General features: G+C 42.8%; 1 pseudogene; it reads left to right on the forward strand.

Moving 5' to 3' along the window:
- The first annotated feature begins 19,373 nt into the window (after positions 1-19,373).
- LOC147463307 (histone H2B.9-like) lies at positions 19,374-19,984 on the forward strand (annotated as a pseudogene).
- The last annotated feature ends 254 nt before the right edge of the window (positions 19,985-20,238 follow it).

A 20,238-nucleotide genomic window follows, 5' to 3' on the forward strand; every position in this document is an offset into this window, starting at 1 on the left:
GGGGCTGATTTTTGCTTGGCATTGACACACACACTCTCACACTTGACCATGTGTGAAGGAAGGAAAAACACTCTATCTCCTCCCAAGCTTTAATGGAGAGCTCATCACCTACTCCAAGCTTGTGAGATAGAAGCCTACATCAACACTCTCTTGGCATGTGGATGCAAATCCAACCAAGAGCCAAGCTTCAATGCATGCTTATCTTCTCTACCAAGCTAATTACTAAGCTAAGCTATGCTAATATGAGTGATTATGTGAGGAGATGTACTTCTTTCTCGTAAGATACTTCTTTTTACTCTCAATCTACTCTCATACCCTGCTAGCTCTCACCATCTTCGAAGGTGTGTGAGGTCTTGGGTCTGAGAACGGGGATAATTCAAGTTGTGTTTGATTAAGTGTTTTGCTTGGTGTATGAAGCTTCCATCTTCATTGCACTAGCTAGTCTTGAAGGAACACAAAGAATTGTATTGTACAATGTCTCTCTTGATGGGAGAAACCATAATACAAAGCCTTTTGGAGGGGGGACCGGCTCCATGCAAATCCGGTCCTCAACTGTTGTCAATAGTTTAATTGCTCTCTCTTTTGAAAGTATTGTCGATGCTATCTAACTAGGTGTTATGCTTTTTGTTGCTCTCTCCACCCAAGCACTCTTGTAATTATCATTAGGAATCTATTCTAATGAAATGCCCACTATGTTCATGCTAATTTCCGCTACAAATAAGATTTTAGGCCATTAAATGTTACACTATAGGCACTATGCACATGCTTTGGACATCCTACCCTTTGCCTTTCTAGTTGTTTGCAAACAAAAGAAATCATACGCGTATGATGTTCCAAAATGTCAAATTGTCAACTTGAAGAGGTTTTGACTTACCCAATGTTCTCGTCTTACGCCCATAAGTACATACACCAAGTTTCAAGCCATTTGAACCTCATCTACCCTAATTATACCCAATCTACTATTTCAAAGACGAAAAGGATCTTATAAGCCAAAATCTTGCTCATTATTGGTTCAAACCCCATTCTAGACATATATATGTAACGTACATGCTATGGGCTATGCATATGTGAAATCTCACCTCATTTAGAGCACTTAGACATCATACGCGTATGATGTCTCATAGCATAAAATGAGTACCCAAATGCACTTTTGACAACCTGCATACGCCCAGTAGGAGCCTATAAAGATTGCACAAAGCTCAGAGGAACCAACATTGGTGGAGATACCTCCACATATCTAAGAAGAAGGGCATGAGCTAACAGCTGAAGTGGAGGCCCCGCCTCCATAATTTAATAGTGAAGGCCATTGAAGAATGTGCTAAAGCATCGATAGAGTGGGAGTAGAGGATGATACAATTTGTGGGAGTTCTAAATCTAGACACAAATGTAATCAGAGAGGAATGGATGTAGCCATCCCTCCCCTACCGTTTGCTGAAATAGGAAGTGCTCACAATGAAGAAGCGCATCTAGACAGAGGAGACGACACCATTATTTGAGGGTGACATAAAATATCAAGAATTCTTCAAAAGAATAGTAGATTCATAGCCTAAACGGCAAAAAGGATGGCTCACAAAGTACCCAACATACCTCGTATGTCTGGTTGATGCGAGGAAGTCTGTATGAGATGATGTTTCTTTTTGCCCAGTACCGAGGATGAGAACCTAGAAAGACCACTCACGGCTGCTAGAGAAGCACCCTAATTGGCTCAATTATCCTAAGCTCCCACCACCCAAAGAAAGAAAGAGAATAAGTGGAACTTATATGGTGAAAACCCTAATGGGCGCCATTAAGCTTTTCACTGGCTCTCCTAACTTGACGTATGTGATCCTTAGAAAAATTTACAAGACACTGCTAGCTTGCATGGAGGTGTTGGTGCCGCACAAAGCTACAAACTCCATTTTGCTGTCAACGAGCAACACTCTCCTATAATTGGCATATGATCTCTCCACTCAAACTTTGCCACAAGTGCTACATCACTTGTACAAGCTACCACATGCATGCCTTTGAAGAGGCCTTTTTATATACGTTTTTTCACTTATGACAACAAAGATTTTGGACCAACGATGAGCATCGACAACATAAGATATGAATCTTACTTGAAGATGATCAAGCCACCCACTGGGGTTCTATTGAGCAAAGATTCAACTGAAGACCCCGCAAAGGCAAAGACCCATCATGTGAAGGACAACATGGACGCGGAGGGGGGGAGTGTTAATGGCAGAACAACGAAAAGCAAGACCATTTTTGTATTACTTAATTTTCATGAGAAGGAAGACAATTTGTAAGGGTTAATAGAACATTTTTGGTGTGACTGAGCCTCTAAAGAGGAATGTATATAAGCCAAAGTTTTCTAGCCCTAAAGAGAATTTTGAATTACTCAAACTATTGGGTTTATTGTACTGTGTCTATGTAACTGAGAGAGAGAGAGAGAGAGAGAGAGAGAGAGAGAGAGAGAGAGAGAGAGAGAGAGAGAGAGAGAGAGAGAGAGAGAGAGAGAGAGGCATTATCTATTTGCTATGGGTGCTACAGAACAACCATTGCAAAATTTGACACCATCAGCGGGTTAGCAACGGCAAGGGCTATGCGTTGTTTGAGGACAAATCGAACGGGCGTCCAATTGGTCGGACACATAGCCGGACACCACATTTGTAGTTTATTATTTTGCCAAGCTAGTGTAGGGACACTCTGTGTAAATCCTAATTCAAGAGTAGCAGTCAATTCCTTAAGTTGTAATTTTGTCATGACAATTGTAAAGGTACATGTGAACTGGCCACTGGCCATTTAGAATGCCCTAGGTATAAAGTTCAGTAACCTTAATGTGAAAAAGAGGCTTATCTTTAGAAGAAGAAGGGAGCTCTGAAAACGTACGCTCAAGCTACAAGCTGCTCAAAGTTGTAATCATCGTAGTTAATGAACGGGTAATCAGTTTTCAATTCCGAAACTTGCATTGTCCTCTTCTTTCTTTGCTCTTTCATTCTAGTGTAAGCATTGTCAGTTTTGCTGTGGTTTGCGACTACGTGTTAGTGAGCCTTAATTGCATATTTGAGTGTTGAAGTCACTACTTTAGTTGTTTTGATCATAAGAGAGTGTTCTTAGACCATAGGACGCCATTTTTGGCATGTTCTGTTGTAGTTTTTAGGACCTTTTTCATGATGGATTGTGATTTTGGTACCTTGTCGGATTGCGACTAGAGTTGGTAGGATAGTGCCCCTAGGTGTCCTAGAACTTCTCCTAAAGTTTCATTGCATTTCGAGTCAGTTCGAGTGCTGAAATGGCATGATGACCTAGAGCTGTGAGAAAGGACATACGTAGATTTTCCTGATCATTGAGTGTTGGTTTGCTTGTTGAGCTAGTGTGTTTTCTTGTTAAGGTTTACTTTGTGAGATTGACAATCTCATAGAGTCTCCTTGCCCCATCTGAGTCACTTCCCTGAGTATTGACATTATGTTAGTACCAAAAAGCTATGCTGAAGACTCTCTCACGGCGACCCACTAACATTGGCACCATTGTCGGGGATATGATCCTCAGATGGTCAGTGACCTAGTGCATATTTAGAGCGTTCTTTTTTTAAGGATTTGTCTTCCCTTCCATTTACACTTTAGCAGTCGTGCTGTGGCACGTGCATAATGTGAAACTAAATTATCTACCTCACTCTCAATGCTTTTGCTATGTGGGACCAAATGCTATGATGTACATAGTGTGATACATGCGAAAATAGATGCCACGGTTGCAGCTCTGTATTTACCTGGCGAGGACAGCGAGGCCCTTGACGTGGCACTATGGCATGCTTTTTCACATAAATATATGCCTATTTTGCTTTAGAAATGTACAAATTTCAAGTGTATCGAAGTGGCACGCTCGTTTTGCCTAGAAAGTTCAATGCGGGCGATCTCGACCAAAAATAGCAGGTTTCATGCACGGGCGTAAGAGATGCGTCCAGAGTGCTTGCCAAGTGGAAAAATGAGGTTCAAGATGAAATTTAAGCCCGATGGAATTTTCCACAATTTTAGGGATTTTCCCCAACTCGTTTGGGCTTTTTCGGAAAAAAAAGGATATTTTTGGGCTAAAAATGATAAAAAATGGTCATAAAATGATAAAAAATGACCCAAAATTGTTCAAAAATGGCTCAAAATTCCACATCACTCACAATGCCGTGACTATGAGAAGCGAGGGATCATTTTAGAACAACAATATCAGAACTATAAGCCTCTCTGTGAAGGGATACAAAGCTTGCACCTAAGCTTTGCTAGTGCATGCTCGTGCTGTTCGAGTTCTACCAAAGCTCGAGCGAACTTGTCCGAGCAAGCTCAAAACCGAGCAAAGTTATTAAGTGAGTTGCTTAAGTATATGCATACTTCTTCTCTAGAGAGAAATATCAGAGTGAGAGAGAGAGAGATTTCTCGAGACTCATATAGAGACAGATATCAGGAAGGCCATAATTTATTTGCAGTAAAATTTAATCTCTTTTGAGATTGTGTTTGCTCAAGACAAGGTGGTGCGAAAATCTTGCTAGGTAGATAAGGGAAAGGGTTGCATCATATTGATAACGCAATGTTTGGCAGATGATAGGGTCTTCCCAAACCAAGAGTGTCATGTTTGTCCACTGGGAAGAACACTGAGAAGATGCTTAGATCTCTCTCTCTCTCTCTCAAAAAAGAAGAAAAAGAAAAATAATATCAATATCATTAGGACAATAAGGAATCTATTTTTAATATATATAAAACGTATTTACAACAAAATGTAGAGCCTAGATAATCTTCAAGAAAAAGTCTTTACAATCTAAGAGATCAAAGCTGACTAGGACTACTTCAATACTTCCCTATTCTTTCTGCTCTTTCTGTGAACTTAGCTTGCACATTCTCCCACTTAAGTCTTAGCCCTCATAAAAACCACATAAATACATGAAAACAACCAGACTACATTGCAGGATCTCTCTCTCTCTCTCTCTCTCTCTCTCTATTAAAACAAATGAGGAACAATATCACTATCAACAAGACAATAAGGCATCTGTTTTTAGCAGATACAAAACGTCTTTACAACAAAATGTCGAGCCTAGAGAATCTCCAAGAAAATTTTTTGCACTCTAAGAAACCAAAGCTGACTAGGTCTACTTCAATCCTTCCCTATTCTTTCTCCTCTTTCTGTTCAGCTTGTGCATTCTCCCACTTAAGTCTTAGCCCTCATGAAAACCACACCAATACATGAAAACAACTAGACTACTTCAAAGATCTCTCTCTCTCTCTCTCTCTCTCTCTAAAAAATCATCTCTGAAAGAATCCGTGCCAGTGTGAACTCATTCAATGAGTTTTTTTTAGAGAGATCTCTTTGAATTTTCACAATTTCTCTAGGCCAGGTCATGAGAAATTGAAAAAAAAAGGGGCACAACTAGTTGGCAACCAGTTGCACCTTTCCTGCTCCTAGGCACAAGGGTGGAGCAAGTTGGAAACAATAGACCACAATAATCAATGTGACACTTGTGATGAAAAAAGAAAGGATGCAACTAGTTGGCAACCAGTTGCGCCCTTCCTGCTCCTAGGCATTGGGAATGGTAGATCACGACAAGCAAAGTGACACTTGCAGTGTACTTTTTTCAGGCTCTCATAAAATTTAATTCCTATATCTACGTAATTACACAATTTCTCGTAGTTCTCACAAGAATGTAGCACGACTGGTTATAGGTTACGCACAAATTGACAACCATTGAAGCTATTTCTTGGGGAAAGTGTGCCTCAGCTTAGAATTGAGCTTGTTGAAAAATCAAAACATTGTGTTGACTGGAGGGAAAAAAGGATTAGAGTTAAATTAAAAAGAATGGTGGTTATTTTGAAAAATTTCCTCTTTGGATCTACCGTATAGGGTATTTTGTATATTTGTGGAGTTGATTTTCTCGACTCAGAATCCTGAATGTTGATTGTGTTGACTGAAGGGAAAGAAGGATTAGAGTTAAATTGAAACGAATGGCGGTTATTTTGAAAGATTTCCTCTTTGGATCTACCGTATAGGGGTATAAGCATGTTAACTTGTCATGCTTTTTGGTGTCCCGGACAATGCTAGTAAGAGGTGCTTGTTAGCATCTATTCAAAACCAAAGAGCAAGTGAAGTTTGAAATTTTAATAACCATAAGATATATTATTTGTTCCCTCCCATATGGGGTGTGGCCTCTGTTTTCAGTTACGACGACGACGTGGGGTGTGACCTTTGTTCTCTTTCTCTCTCTCTCTCTCTCTCTCTCTCTCTCTCTCTCTCTCTCTCTCTCTCTCTCTCTCTCTCTCTCTCTCTCTGTGCGGCGCAGACTCCCTCTCTGTCTCACTCTCAGACCAGTTTACAGTTTGCCCTGTTCCTACTCCCTCCCTCCCTCCCTGTGTGTGTGTGTGTGTGTGTGTGTGTGTGCGTGCGGCGCAGACTCCCTCTCTATCTCACTCTCAGACCAGTTTACAGTTTGCCCTGTTCTCTCTCTCTCTCTCTCTCTCTCTCTCTCTCGCACATTGCTTCTTGCCTCGAAGTTGAGTTGTCAAAGCTTAGCAAACTTGCAGATATGGAAAACCAGCAGACAACATTATTGCCACTAGAAATGGAGGCATAAGGGATCCATTATAGAAGGGAGCCATTATAGGAAATGAATCACAACTACCGGCATCCAACTCTTTCTATTATCAGGAAATATGAGATAGAAAGAAAGCGTAAACAGCAGGAGCATCGACAGATGACAACTAAACGAGGACATCATGCCGTCAACGATGAGGAGAAAAGGAAAATCTCCTTTGAGATTGTGAAAGCTTTCAAGAGCAGGACTGAAGGTCTCAACAAAGAAGCAAAGTGTGAAATCTGGAATCTTGTTGCTCAACATCCACTTGTTCAGGCAATCCGTGATCAATCTTTAGAGGAGGAGGCTGCTGTGCAGAGTGCAATTGTCTCCAATGTCCGCAACACACTAGCTATCGTCAAGCAGCCAACTTCTAACGAGGAGCTCTTTTTGAAGAATGCAACATTGCAGATGATGATAAATTCAAAGGAAAACATGCCTATTGCCAAATTCTCCAGGGTCCTAAAAGTCGACCGTCGCAGCTTGTTCAAAGAAAAATCACGGCAGGTGAAGTCTGGTGTCAATGCTCGACTGTTTTCATTGGCTGGATGTCACAAGCAACATTGTCATAGCCCTATCACAAATGAAATTAAGGAATTGGTCTACACATTTTGGATAGAGGAGACTCGTGTTTCACCCAACAAGAAGGATGTTTGTCAAAAGAGAGTGGGAAGGAAAAGCTACATAAAACACCCTGTGCACCTCCTGGACGAGTCTCAGGTGATCAATGACATACTTGCGCCATAACTTATGCATTCTAGCATGCTAGTAATCTACCTAGCATATAGAGCATGCTAGTTATCACTGCTATGTATGCCACGTAGCATGTGTGCTAGCTAGCATAGTCTCACTCCTAGTATGCTGGGTATGCTGTTTAGCATGATAAGTATGCTATCTAGCACAATATGTAAGCTACTATAACACCCTTTATGCTAGTTAGCATACCTATTATGCTAACTAGCATGCTCAGAATGTTCTTTGACACAATGAGTATGCTAGCTACCTTTCGTAGTATGCTAACTACCATAATGGGTAAGCTGGTTTATGGTATATGCTAGTTAGCATTCCTGTATGGTGGGTATGGTGCTCAATATAAATCTTCTGCTAGTTAGCATGCCTAGTGATCTTGAGGACTACGCTGGTTAGCACAATATGTATGCTACTTTAACACCTTTTATGCTAGTGTGCTGGCTATGCTATTCAACATAACAAGTGTGCTGGTTAACACAATATGTATGCTAGTTAGCATACCTTCTATTCTTCTTAGCATGCTCTGTGTGGTTAACCATGACTCATATGTTAAACTACACACTGATTTTGCTTGTTAGCACAGCTAGTATGCTAGTTAGCATACTCAGCTGTGCTAAATAGCAATATAGCATGTTAGTAAGCATACTCATCTAGCTAACTAGCATGCTGAGTGTGATAGTTAGCACAGCTAAGAATGCTAAATAGCATAACGGCTAAGCTGGTTTATGCTAGTATGCTAGTTAGCATATTCAGCTATGCTAACTAGAATACTCAGCATGCTAGTTAGCATACTCAACATGCTAACTAGCATGCTGATGAGTATGCTAGTTAGCACAGCTAGTATGCTAACTAGTATGCTGATGAGTATGCTAGTTAGCACAGCTAGTATGCTAACTCAGCATGCTAGTTAGCATACTCATCATGCTAACTAGCATGCTGATGAGTATACCTCGTATGCTAAACTACACACTGATTGTGGTTGTTAGCACAACCAGTATTCTAGTTAGCATACTCAGCATGCTAGTTAGCATACTCAGCATGTTGATGAGTATGCTAGTTAGCACAGCTAGTATGCTAACTCAGCATGCTAACTAGCATGCTGATGAGTATACTCTGCATGCTAACTAACATGCTGATGAGTATGCCTCGTATGCTAAACTACACACTGATTGTGCTTGTTAGCACAGCTAGTATGCTAGTTAGCATACTCAGCATGATAACTAGCATGCTGATGAGTATGCTAACTAGTATGCTGATGAGTATGCTAGTTAGCACAGCTAGTATGCTAACTCAGCATGCTAGTTAGCATACTCAGCATGCTAACTAGCATGCTGATGAGTATGCCTCGTATGCTACACTACACACTGATTGTGCTTGTTAGCACAACTAGTATTCTAGTTAGCATACTCAGCTATGCTAGTTAGCATACTCAACATGCTAACTAGCATGCTTAGTATACAATGTTATACCCAGTTACATGCATGTTAGGACCATACAATGTGCTGTTTAACACACCAATTTGTTTCTATGGTGGATGTATTAAGTAGCAATGCGTGTAGTCCTGTTTGGATTATTTCTCCTAGTAAACATACTGATAAAATATGGATATTGCAGGTTGAACTCTTTCAAGATTCAAACAAAAACATCCAGATTGCAAGATTGGCATGAGGATGTTTGAGATGTTAAAGCCATTCTTTTGCAGGAGGCTGAAGGATAGGTACACATGCTGTTGCGAATACCATGTGCAGATGACCTTTTTGAAAGACGCACTGAACCACATGCGCTCTCGTGCTTTTGGGCTGCATGATACATGTTGCAACTGTGTATGCAATATCTGTGCTACAGGCAAGAACATTAGCATTGGCTGCGTGGATTCACATCACATGTTCAAAGGTGTCACACAGATGTGGGAGTCCGTTCTCTGTCCAAAGCCAGCAGATGCAGTTTTCCATAGAAGGGAATGCCTGATGGGAGACTGTAAGATATGTGGAGTAAAGAAGTTAGAATTATGTTTCTTAGAAACAACAAAGCCAGGTAAGAGTATTAATGTGAAAGTATTTGCGTATGTAGAAGCAAAAGACAGGCATGGAAACAGTAAGAAAAGAAAAGATCTTTTGCATAAAGAAATGCAGTGCTGGGAGTTTCTTCGACTGTTGCAGACCAAGTTGAAGCTCTTCATCAGTCATAACTATGTGGCACGATGGCAAGGACAACAATTTAAGGATTGTATACTTCGCTTTTCGGATGATGTCATTGTCTCAGTTGTTGACTTTGCTGAAAATTACACCTTCAAGGAGCAAAATGAGATTCAGTCAATGCATTGGCACTCTAGTCAAATAACTATTTTTGTACACATAACGTACTACCGCAAGGCAGGGGAGGTAGTCAAAACAATCCACTTCTTCATATCAAATGATAGGGTGCATGACACACTGTTTGTGCAACATTGCTTCATGCTACACCGTGACTGGTTACAACAAGAGGGTGTCACTTGTAAACAATATTGGGTGTGGTCAGATGGTGCGGCCTCGCAATTCAAGGGAGCCAAGACTTTCTATTTTGTTGCAAGATATGGTGGACTCATAGGGATTGGGATGAGCGGGTTTTTGTTTGGATCAGGGCATGGCAAGGGCGAGCATGATGGTGCAGGAGCACTTGTGAAAAGAACCTTGACCCATGAACAACTAAAACCTAATGGAGCTATATTGCAGTGTGCAGCAGATGTGGTTGCTTATTGCCAAGCCAACCTATCGCAGGGAGCACCTGCATCATATCCTTCAAAAGAAAGGGAATGTGCTCGTGTGTTCTGGGAGGTTAAAGAGGGAGATGTTAACAGGGAAGTTAAGTGGAATTGTGCCACTGTGGCAAAAACTCGCTCTTTGCATGCTATTCGTGGTCACAACCCGCATGATCCAAATACCCTTGCAACAAGAAAGTTGGCATGCTTTTGTGATGCATGCATGAACGGAAGGTGGAATTGCTGCATCAATAAAGCTCACGTGGAGGCTTGGGATTATCAGATTCTGCAGCCATTACTTGAGCAAATAGATAAAGTTTTGACAGAGGAAGTCGTTGGCTATGATGACTTCACATACGAAGGTCATCATGATGTGTTGAGTAGCGCTCTATGTTCTGGAGACACATTTGCTATAAATCCAGATGCTTTAACCTACGCCGAATATGTGGATTTCTATCTGGTCAAGTGTGGTGCAGAAAAGGAGAAGGTGGAGAAGGGGTACATTGATGAATGGAGCAATGTAATTGACAGAGGCTCATATGTTGTGCAAGGACTGTATTACAAGCAATTGGATGCATACACCTTCAAGCTAGACCACAACCAGTCTATCGTCCACCTACTTTCACATCTGGTGCGATGTATCAAAATACCCATGGAGCATGTCCCAAGGAGAAGGCAGGTGTACACAATCACTCCAGAAAGCTATGAAGCAATCTGTAATAGCATGCCCTTCAACTTTTAAGTTGTATCCACTGGATTTTCTATATACCACTTTGCTGTAAGGGTATGCAGTTTTATTATAAAGTTGGTTTTGTGTCAGCATGCTCATCATGCTAACTATCAAACTGTTTACATTAATTGCCAGCATCAAATTATTTACATAGGGTTCAATTTTACAATGACAGTCACTGCCCCCAAAACCCTTAAGGCCTCCTCGGAGGGCGCTTGTAGTGACCGAGGTGTCCTTATCGTCGTTTGTCTTCTTTCTGCTGCCTCTTTTCTTTTCTCTCTGCTTCCTCCTTTCTCTTTGCTTCCTCCTCTACTTCTAGGTTGGCAATGATGGGAGCAAAGCGAACCCCGAACCCCGACGGCCTCTAAAACATCGAGGACCGAATGGCGCGCCTCGAGCCTGTCATGGTAAAGCAAACAGGGGGCACCACCTAGCTTCAGCGGCTAGGACGCAAACAACACACCACCATAACAAAGTTTTCATCCAAGAGAGATGGATGCTTGGGAGCAATGATGAAGAGGAAAGGGAATGAGATCAAGAGAGAGAGAGAGAGAGAGAGAGAGAGAGAGAGAGAGAGAGAGAGAGAGAGAGAGAGAGGGAGGGGGTATAACGGCTTAGTACTTAGGCACCACAAAAGGATGGCGAATCCGCACACCCTTCACACATACACAAGCTCACTCCAAACACAAGACTAGGTGGCGATTCCGCACACCTCACATGGGCAAAACATTGCAAGAAAACATACTCACAAAACCTCAAGCTTTATTTAGAGAATAAAGCAATGAAATGGGGAGCATAGGGTAGGGGAATGAGAAGGGAGAGCGTGGTAGAGCACATGGCGGATAGGTGGGAGTTGATGGCGAAGACTCGCACGAGGGTTACGGCCATCATCCTTCATTTAGTTTCCCTTCATCTTCCATAGCCCAAGGGTGTAGAGGTCATGCTTAAGACGAGCATGATGATTGCGGTGATGGTGATGGTGTGGGCGTGTGTGTGTGCACTAGGCACACACAGTGCATAGTGTACTCTTTGGTGATGGTGTGTGTCTAGTGTGATGGTGACCCCTCTTTATATAGGGGATGAGGGGGGAGAAATTCTAGAATTTAGAAATAAAGAAATCATTATCTACATAGGCCATGTGACTGTGGGCCCCACTTGTCTGGCTGTGTGTATATGTGCCAGAACAGCAGTCTCATGAGAGAGAGACTAAGAGAGAGAGATGGGTTGATGAAAAAAAGTGAGAGGTGACATGGAGAATAAAGTAATTACAAGAGGGGAGAGAGGGGAGTGTGTTCAGAGGTGAATCTTTGTGCAGATGTGTGTGAACACAAGAAAAATCAGGTAACCACCGGGTGGGGATGAGTCTGTGGGCACCTTTTTCAGTGAAACTGAGTGTGTGTGAGTGTGGGGGAGGTTATTTAGCTACAAGACAAGAGACGTGGCGCCCTTTAGAGAGAGAGGGGGATATTTGGGTCATGGGATATGATAGGAGAGAGAAAGGGGGGGTGGGGTATACTATTTTGGAAGATAGCATAAGTTGCATGTGAGTTAGGGTGCATTATTGGTGAGTTAGAATGCATTATTGGTGAGAGGTGGGGTAGCTTGAGGGGAGAGATAAAGGAGAAAGGACAAGGGGAAGAGAGAGGGGGTTGACCTTTTGAGTGGAGGAGAGGAAAAGGGACACACGGCGTGGCAACAGTGAAGAAAAAGGAGGCAAGGTGGGGATGGGCTGCCCCGCAGGCATGAGGTGGCCTATTTTACCTTTCTCATATATTTACATAATCATACTTTATTTTTTTCTTACTTTTTCCAATGCCTTTTATCACTCCCTCCCTAAGAGGGGGTTTTCATGGGGTGGGGACAAGAGAAGAGGGGTATGGGAGCTTGGCTTGTGAAAAGCCCCCATCAGCACTATGCTGCTCCCTTTCTCTTCTTTCCCTCTCCACCTTTTCTTTCTCTCTTTCTGCTTCTAGGTCAGCTTCCCGCTGTTTGCGATGAATTTCTTCTAGTCTTTTAGCCTCTATATCCATCTTTTGAATGTCAAGCAAACGTTTGATGACTGCATCAGAAAACTCATCTGAGCCTGTCTCAAACACATTATCAACAACATATGCTTCCCAATCATCCGTTTGCAGCCAAAGAAAAAGCTAGGACTTCAAAGTTTCTATAAGGAACTTTTCCCTCTGCTCAGCACTCTGGTGCTCTACACTGGGAGTAACAAGCCAAGTTTGTGGTGGGTTCTGAAACACTTTGTAGAAGCTATTATCGATATAAGTGTGTTTTGGGCGTTGTACCCCGGAGTGTGTTTCCAGAACAAGGATAAGTCTTTCATAAACACAGGTTTTCTCTAGATCTACCAGGATTGCTTTGTACAGTGCGCTTGAGCAAAAAACCCAGTAATCTTTGGCACCTGCTCTTTAAAAACAGTACGGCAAATACTCATGACTTTACTACGGAAGCTTGTGCTCCATATAAACACATTAAAGAACTGCATGCACCAATCCAAAAAAAATGGTTGTCCTTGCGACAGAAGACCTGCTCATCAAGTACATCGTATTTCAACATTTCATCTGCATATGCCGGGGGCTTTTCACCAAAGCGAGGCTCTGCCACTACCACCAAAAGACCGTTCAGGTCCAGCACCAGAGCCCTTTTTTCATCACATAAACTCTTAGGCACCCATATTGGGTTTGGTAGAGGATACCATTCAGCAAAAATAATCGGCCCACTTGGGTGCACATAATTTAGGCTCTCAATAATACTACGGGCAAGCTGTGAATATCGTTCAAGGCGTTTTTCAATCTCCATTTTTTGTCTCCTTAATTGCCTGGCTTTGTGGACTCGCCATCTCCGTAATTTCTACCATTGCATGACCGCAGTTGCATCAAGCATGACGATTAATGCCTGTTTCTCTTCCTCTGCAGGGAAACCGCGATACGAAATGAACAAGTTAAAAAAAAAAACCGCAAAAATTATAATGAACTATTATAATGAACTGCTGCTCAGATTTATGTTGCACAAAAATACATTTTCATTGGAAAACAAAATGCATGTCAGTTACAATACACATTTGGGTTTCAAAATGGTCTAGCATATACAGTGAAGGGCACAACCGGGTAGGGAGGAATAAGTCTTAACACAATTTTTTGCAAGATCTTGAGCTGGTGGCTTTCTTTTCACCTTTGGAGCTTTCAGCCTTGTCCAAACCACTGGCTGTGCTTGCAATGTCTTTGGGTACCTCTTCAAGGCCAACTTTTCTTTTCAGCTAAGCTTTACGCAAAAAACCCTCGAGAGGGCTGTTGTCACCAACTTCTTGCTCATCTTCTATGTTGTCATTCTTCAAAGTTTCCCCTGAGCCACTAGCCACTGTCTGCTGAGAAGCTTTTGCTTTGTCAGTTGTTGCAGCAGGCATCGCTGGCACACGAGGAGCCATGACAAAAAAATCATCTTCTTTTTCATCTTCTGAGTTCCTGCTCACATCACCGCCTTCCTTAGTTGTTTTCATGCTTTCATTTGGCATCCTTATCCACCCCTTTACTCCTTGCATCCAGCTCAACACCCTTCTCCGTCGAAGGGTTCTCACCTGTATCCAGCTCATCACTCTCCTCGATCGAAATGTCCTCCATTACAGCCTTTCCCTTGCCCTTCGTGTCATGCACACTGCCCACATCACGGAGGGACTGCCACAGGCCTGTAACAAAAAACCTGGATTAAGACTCATATAAGCATGTCATGTATGCTAGAAAATGTTTGATATGCTGTGACTATGTGCACGGCTTGGCATACATTGGAATCCATTATTTTGACAAGCCCAATATGCTAACTAGCATATCCAATATGCTAGTTTGCATCTGGAGATGGTAGCTTACTTACTAGATTTGCCATTATGACAAACTTACTCTAGTCTGTACACTGAGCACAAGTATGCTAATTAGCATACAAGATATGGTAATTAGCATATCCAATCAACACACTCAGTATTCTAATTAACACTGTGGGTATGCTAATAAGCACACCCTGTATGCTAAAAGACAGTCCTTGTACGCTAGCTACTAGCAGTCCCAGTATGCTAATTAGCATACCCAGTATGCTATTTAGTATACCCAATATGCTATTTAGCATATCCAGTATGCTAATAAGCGTATCCAGTATGCTAATCAGGATACTCAGTACGTGAATCAGCATACCTAGTATGCTAATTAGCATTCCCAGTATGCTATTTAGCATATCCAGTATGCTAATTAGCATTTCCAATATGCTAATAAGCATATCCAGTATGCTAATCAGCATACCCAGTACGCTAATCAGCATACCCAGTATGCTAATCAACATATACAGTTTGCTAGTTAGCATTTGGATATGGTAGTTAACTTACTAGATATGCTAATAGGCCAAACTTACTCTAATCTGTACACTGAGCACAGGGTATGCTAATTAGCATATCCAGTTAACACACTCAATATTCTCACTGGGTATGCTAATTAGCCTACCCAGTATGCTAATTAGCATACCCAGTATGCTAATTAGCATCTTGACCGTGACATTGGTTCCCTTTACTTCAAGTGGAAAACTGCAGCCACTGCACGGGTTGATCGTCGTCCCATCGCACACCCCTTCTATACTTTCTGTAAAAGTGCCCATAGCCATATTACACAGGGCAGTGGGAATGGAGGAGCCTTGTAGCATCTTGCTCATGTGTATTAGGAGCTACAGTTGACCTTCACATGCATTCACTTTTGCTTCCATAACCTCTGCATTAATCTGCACACGTAAAAAAAGAGGAGCATGGTAAGTACATAGGTTTGTTGTGCACATATTCCAATCATACGGTGGAAGCATAAAAGTCACACACTTACACGCTGACAAGTTGAGTCAGCAGCAAGAGTGTCCTCATAGTCAGGAAATGCCAAACCTTCCAATGTCTCTTTAAATGTCTCTATTTTTACTTTACACTCTATTTCCTCTTTGCATCCACGCTGTCGCTCTGTAGTAACCTTTGTAATTCATTTTCAGCGTCGTGAAGCTTTTGTCTCATAGCAAGCACAATTGGGGTGACCCTAGCATTGCTTGCTTGGACAACCTTCGCAGCTTCAAACTCTGATTTTGCAGTTATAAGAAGTTCTTTAGCATCTTGCAGTTGTTTCCTGAGAATTTCAGAGGCAGCCTTTATGTGCTGCAAATTCTCAACCCCAAAAAATGACAGGCTTTCAGTCTGCTGGTGAGTGCTGTGGCGAGAGATGGGTGTCTCCTTCGTATCCTCCTTCATTTCAGCTTGCGCCTCCTCGATGTTTTGACATACATTGCGCATCCTCCACTTTTCGACATGGGCCTTGTAGTACCCTTTCTCTCGGAGGTCCTGCAAATGCTGGACAGTGAATTCATCCCAATTGAATTGCATGGCTGAGCTACTTGCAATTGCCGCCAAGCTGAATTCTTTTACAAACCCCTTGGCGAATGCAGAGTTGATCTCCATGTTTGTTGGGGGCTTCTAGTACACCTTGTAATCCAACTGCATCACCTGGTCGAACATATCAGTACACAAACAACTGCATTTAATGCGATAGTGACTACGATTCTTTGACTCTATGAAAACACTGAACCACTCCACATCACTGATTTGATCCCACCTCACTAGTTTGGGGTTGGCACCAGCCAGGGAGAGGCCATGAACATCATTGAACTCTTTTGCTATAATACAAAACTTGCTCTGTACTGGGACTGTAAACTTTGGAGCTTTCCATCGGCCTGCACACCCCCAATGTCAGAGGATTAGCAGATTTTTCTATTTGTTGGTAGGTAAAAAATAATGTAGCCAGGAGTGTGTTAACAATAGGAAAGTGCAGTATTGAGCACTTCATTCCAATTTCAAGGTTCAAATCAAACACTGGTTTGTGCTTCTTGAGCCAGACTTCGACTTGAGCGATTGTATTTCAAGTGACTATTCACAAGATGTCCTACTGCTAAAGCCGACATCAAGGAACAACTCTCTAGCCAAGACAACACCAAGAACTATCCTCGCAAATCATAATGAGGTAGAGAGAGAGAGAGAGAGAGAGAGAGTAACTGAGTCATCCTTCCCCTTTGTATGGAAGGTCTTTGCCATTGGGGATGCTGGGGAATCAGAGAGCTTCACCCTTTTTCGGGGTGGAGAAGAAGCAGCAGAAAGTTTAACCCTCGACTTTTTTTTTGGTTCTCTCTTACCTCTGGCCCCTGCGCCCTGCTTCTCTACACGCATGTTGACTGCCCCACTCCGCTTCTCTCCATGCATTTTGACTGCCCCACTCCCCTCAGAGTAACACTGCGTAAATGGTCAGGAAAGTGGATTCAGGGTGGTTCCCCTATTTTGAAATATTTGATGGATTCCCACACGTTTAAACAGTTACACTCTCATTATGCTTACAAGATATGCTTGTTGCCACATGATAACTAGCACAAAAAGCATGACAAGTTAGCATGCTTACACCTATAGGGAATTTTGTATACTTGTGAAATTGATTAACTCGACTCAGAATCATTGCTAGTTCATTCTAAATTATATTCATTTCTACGGAAGATTCCTCTTGGATCCAACCCTTCCAACCTTACTCTTTTTGTTACGCTCCAAAAGTTTAGGACCAAGATTTGATCTCGTACCCCTAAGAGTATATAGTCGCGACCTCACTATCTAACCACATAAGTTGACGCATCGAGCTGTGTTTCATAACGAACCATAAACTTTAAAAAACTTCTCTGCACCTGCCAGCTCCATATGTGCTCCAAAGCACTAGCTCTGTTGGCCTTCCCCCCACCTTGCAAGACCCTTCTTGATACTCCCCCGGCTCGTGCGATTTGTTGGTCTCTCCCCTCGCCTCCCTCTCCTCATGTGACGCCTGCAAGCTGTGCTTCATTCCTTTTTCTTTTCAGCTCCGCAATCGGCATTTGTCAAAGATTCTCACGTTGCTTTCTTTTTTTGTAACACTGGCACACTGATTGAAATTTGAAGTATGTAAACCTTCTCTCTCTCTCTCTCTCTCTTTTTTTTGGGTGGAAAAAAATAGTGACTAATTTAGAACCTAACACATCAAAGCTCCTGAGCCACAACACAAAGAAAACTTGCAATTTCAATAATCCAATAATAATAGTGACAAGCACCATTGGAGCTAGAACATCCATATTTTTCCTCGCTTTGTTGATGGCCAAACAGTCCTGTTGTGACTGGCCTTACAACTTGTGACCTCTCAGACCACCTTTCCTTTGTGTGCTCTCTGTCGAGATAGGAGTGCTCTCAATGCTGACTAAACCCTAAACCCGGGCCGGGTGTCTTGGTCTTGTTCCCACCAGTTGCCCTCAGCTTGATGTGCAGAGCTGTTATCCCCAACTTCTTGCACTCCTAAGCAGAAAGCATGGCTGCATACGGGGAAGATTCGTCTCTGTCAGCTTTCACCTTCATGCCACCCGTAACACGAGCAAGTCTCCTCGCCAGAGAGATTAGTGACATGCACAAAGGTTTCATTGAATGAGGCAAAGATAAGCGCAACTCCAAAGACATGCTCGCCATCACCGGCACCTGTCCGGGAACCTCAGAGAGAAAGATCTCTCTCTCTCTCTCAACTATCTGAAAGAGCGCGCGCTCTTTCAGATAGTTTTTAGAGAGAGAGAGAGCGCAACTCCAAAGACATGCTCGCCATCGCGGGCACCAGGTCCATCACGGACGCCTGTCCGAGAACCTCAGAGAGAAAAATATATATCTCTCTCTCTCTCTCTCTTTCTCTCTCTAAACTATCTAAAAGAGCGCGCGCGGGAGAAGGAGAGTTTCCAATGATTTTGTGCGGCTCCGCATGTTAATGATACCTCCAGCCCTTATATCCATCTCCGCACTGCATTTTTCTCAGTGGGGACGACATCGCGTAGCTGGCCGGCACGAGGGGGCTGACAACGTGAGTTGAGAGGTGGTGTGCTCCTCTATATTAATGAGATCAGCGCCCTGTGTAAGAGAGAGAGAGAGAGAGAGAGAGAGAGAGAGAGAGAAGTTTGGCATACAAAACTCATTCTCCTAGTACCTATATCGCTTTTCTGTATGAGCAATGTATAGAAAGAGCTCCTTCACGCTGTTGCAAGGCTGTTAGGTCCGTCGTCTTTGTGCAGATAGAAAAAGCCCAACACACTCTCTCTCTCTCTCTCATACTGGCCAGCGAAATGCGTGTGTGACAGTGTGTGTGTGTGTGTGTGTGTGTGAGAGAGAGAGAGAGAGAGAGAGAGAGAGAGAGAGAGTAGTTAGAGTGAGAGAGAGGGAACGTGAGTGAAAGGGGGAAACTGCTTGTGTGTGTGTGTGTATATGTGTGTGTGTGCCATCTTCCACAGCATTGCGCGGGTTGCCTCGCCTGTAGCGCGTGAAGTATCCATTTTGAGAGAGAGAGAGAGAGAGAGAGAGAGAGAGAGAGAGAGAAAGAGGCCTTTGAGAGGTACTGGACAAGGCTAAATACAAAAAAGTGTGTCTCTGATAGTTCGAAGGCCGGCTACGGTGTCAGAAGACCACTCCGCATCTTCATCGACTGATGGCGTTCTATTTTGCAAAGTTCTAATGGCAACCCAAATAAAAGGAAATCACTACCCCCGCTGCAGAAGCCGAGCAGAAGGCACAGAAGGGCGTCAAGGCAATCAAGAAACCGGCTAGAAGAAGCCTGGTACTGCTAAGGAAGGCAGTGACAAGAAGAAGAAGAAGAAGGCCAGGAGCACCGAGACCTACAAGATTTACATCTTCAAAGCTCTCAAGCAAGTACATCTCGACAAAGGTATCTCCTCTAAGTCCATGGGTATGATGAATTCCTTCATCAATGAAATTTTTGAGAAGATTGCACAAGAGGTAGCCCGCCTTGCTTGCTACAACAAGAAGCCCTCCATCACCAGGAGGGAGATTCAAACTGCAGTGCGGCTTCTCTTACTTGCAAAGCATGCAAAACTAGTTTTTATGAGTTCCCCTGAGAGAGAGAGAGAGAGAGAGAGAGAGAGAGAGAGAGAGAGAGAGGAGCACTTTCAAGAAAGCTGCGGATGAGCTCGTTGTAGAGAGGGTAGAGTCTGACAACGAGCATTTGGAGCCGGTGGACAACAAGGAGCACAGAGAGCACTGTCTGCAAAGAAGGGACAACAATCAAAAGAAAAATTAGTGCACTCCTCATGTTGTTGGCATCATCTGCAGGTGCAATAGCATTGGTGGCTTTGAAGAGAACGAGTAGAGAATAGAAGGTAGTGAGAGGAAACAACACTAAGGAAACACAAAAGGTCAACATGATTATGCAATTGTAGTTTTTAATACACATATAGCCATCGATTGGCTTGAGTAACTCACTTAACAACAACGAGAAGCGCTGAGTCTCCGATGTTGTGGAGGTGAAGAGGCTGCTAGGTAAACAAGGGCATCAAAGGAGCATCAAAGTGTGATAACCCCTCTACATTAACTAA

Source organism: Adiantum capillus-veneris, chromosome 2 (genome assembly GCF_014529385.1).
Source record: "Adiantum capillus-veneris isolate H3 chromosome 2, ASM1452938v2, whole genome shotgun sequence".
Classification (NCBI taxonomy): Eukaryota; Viridiplantae; Streptophyta; class Polypodiopsida; order Polypodiales; family Pteridaceae; genus Adiantum; species Adiantum capillus-veneris.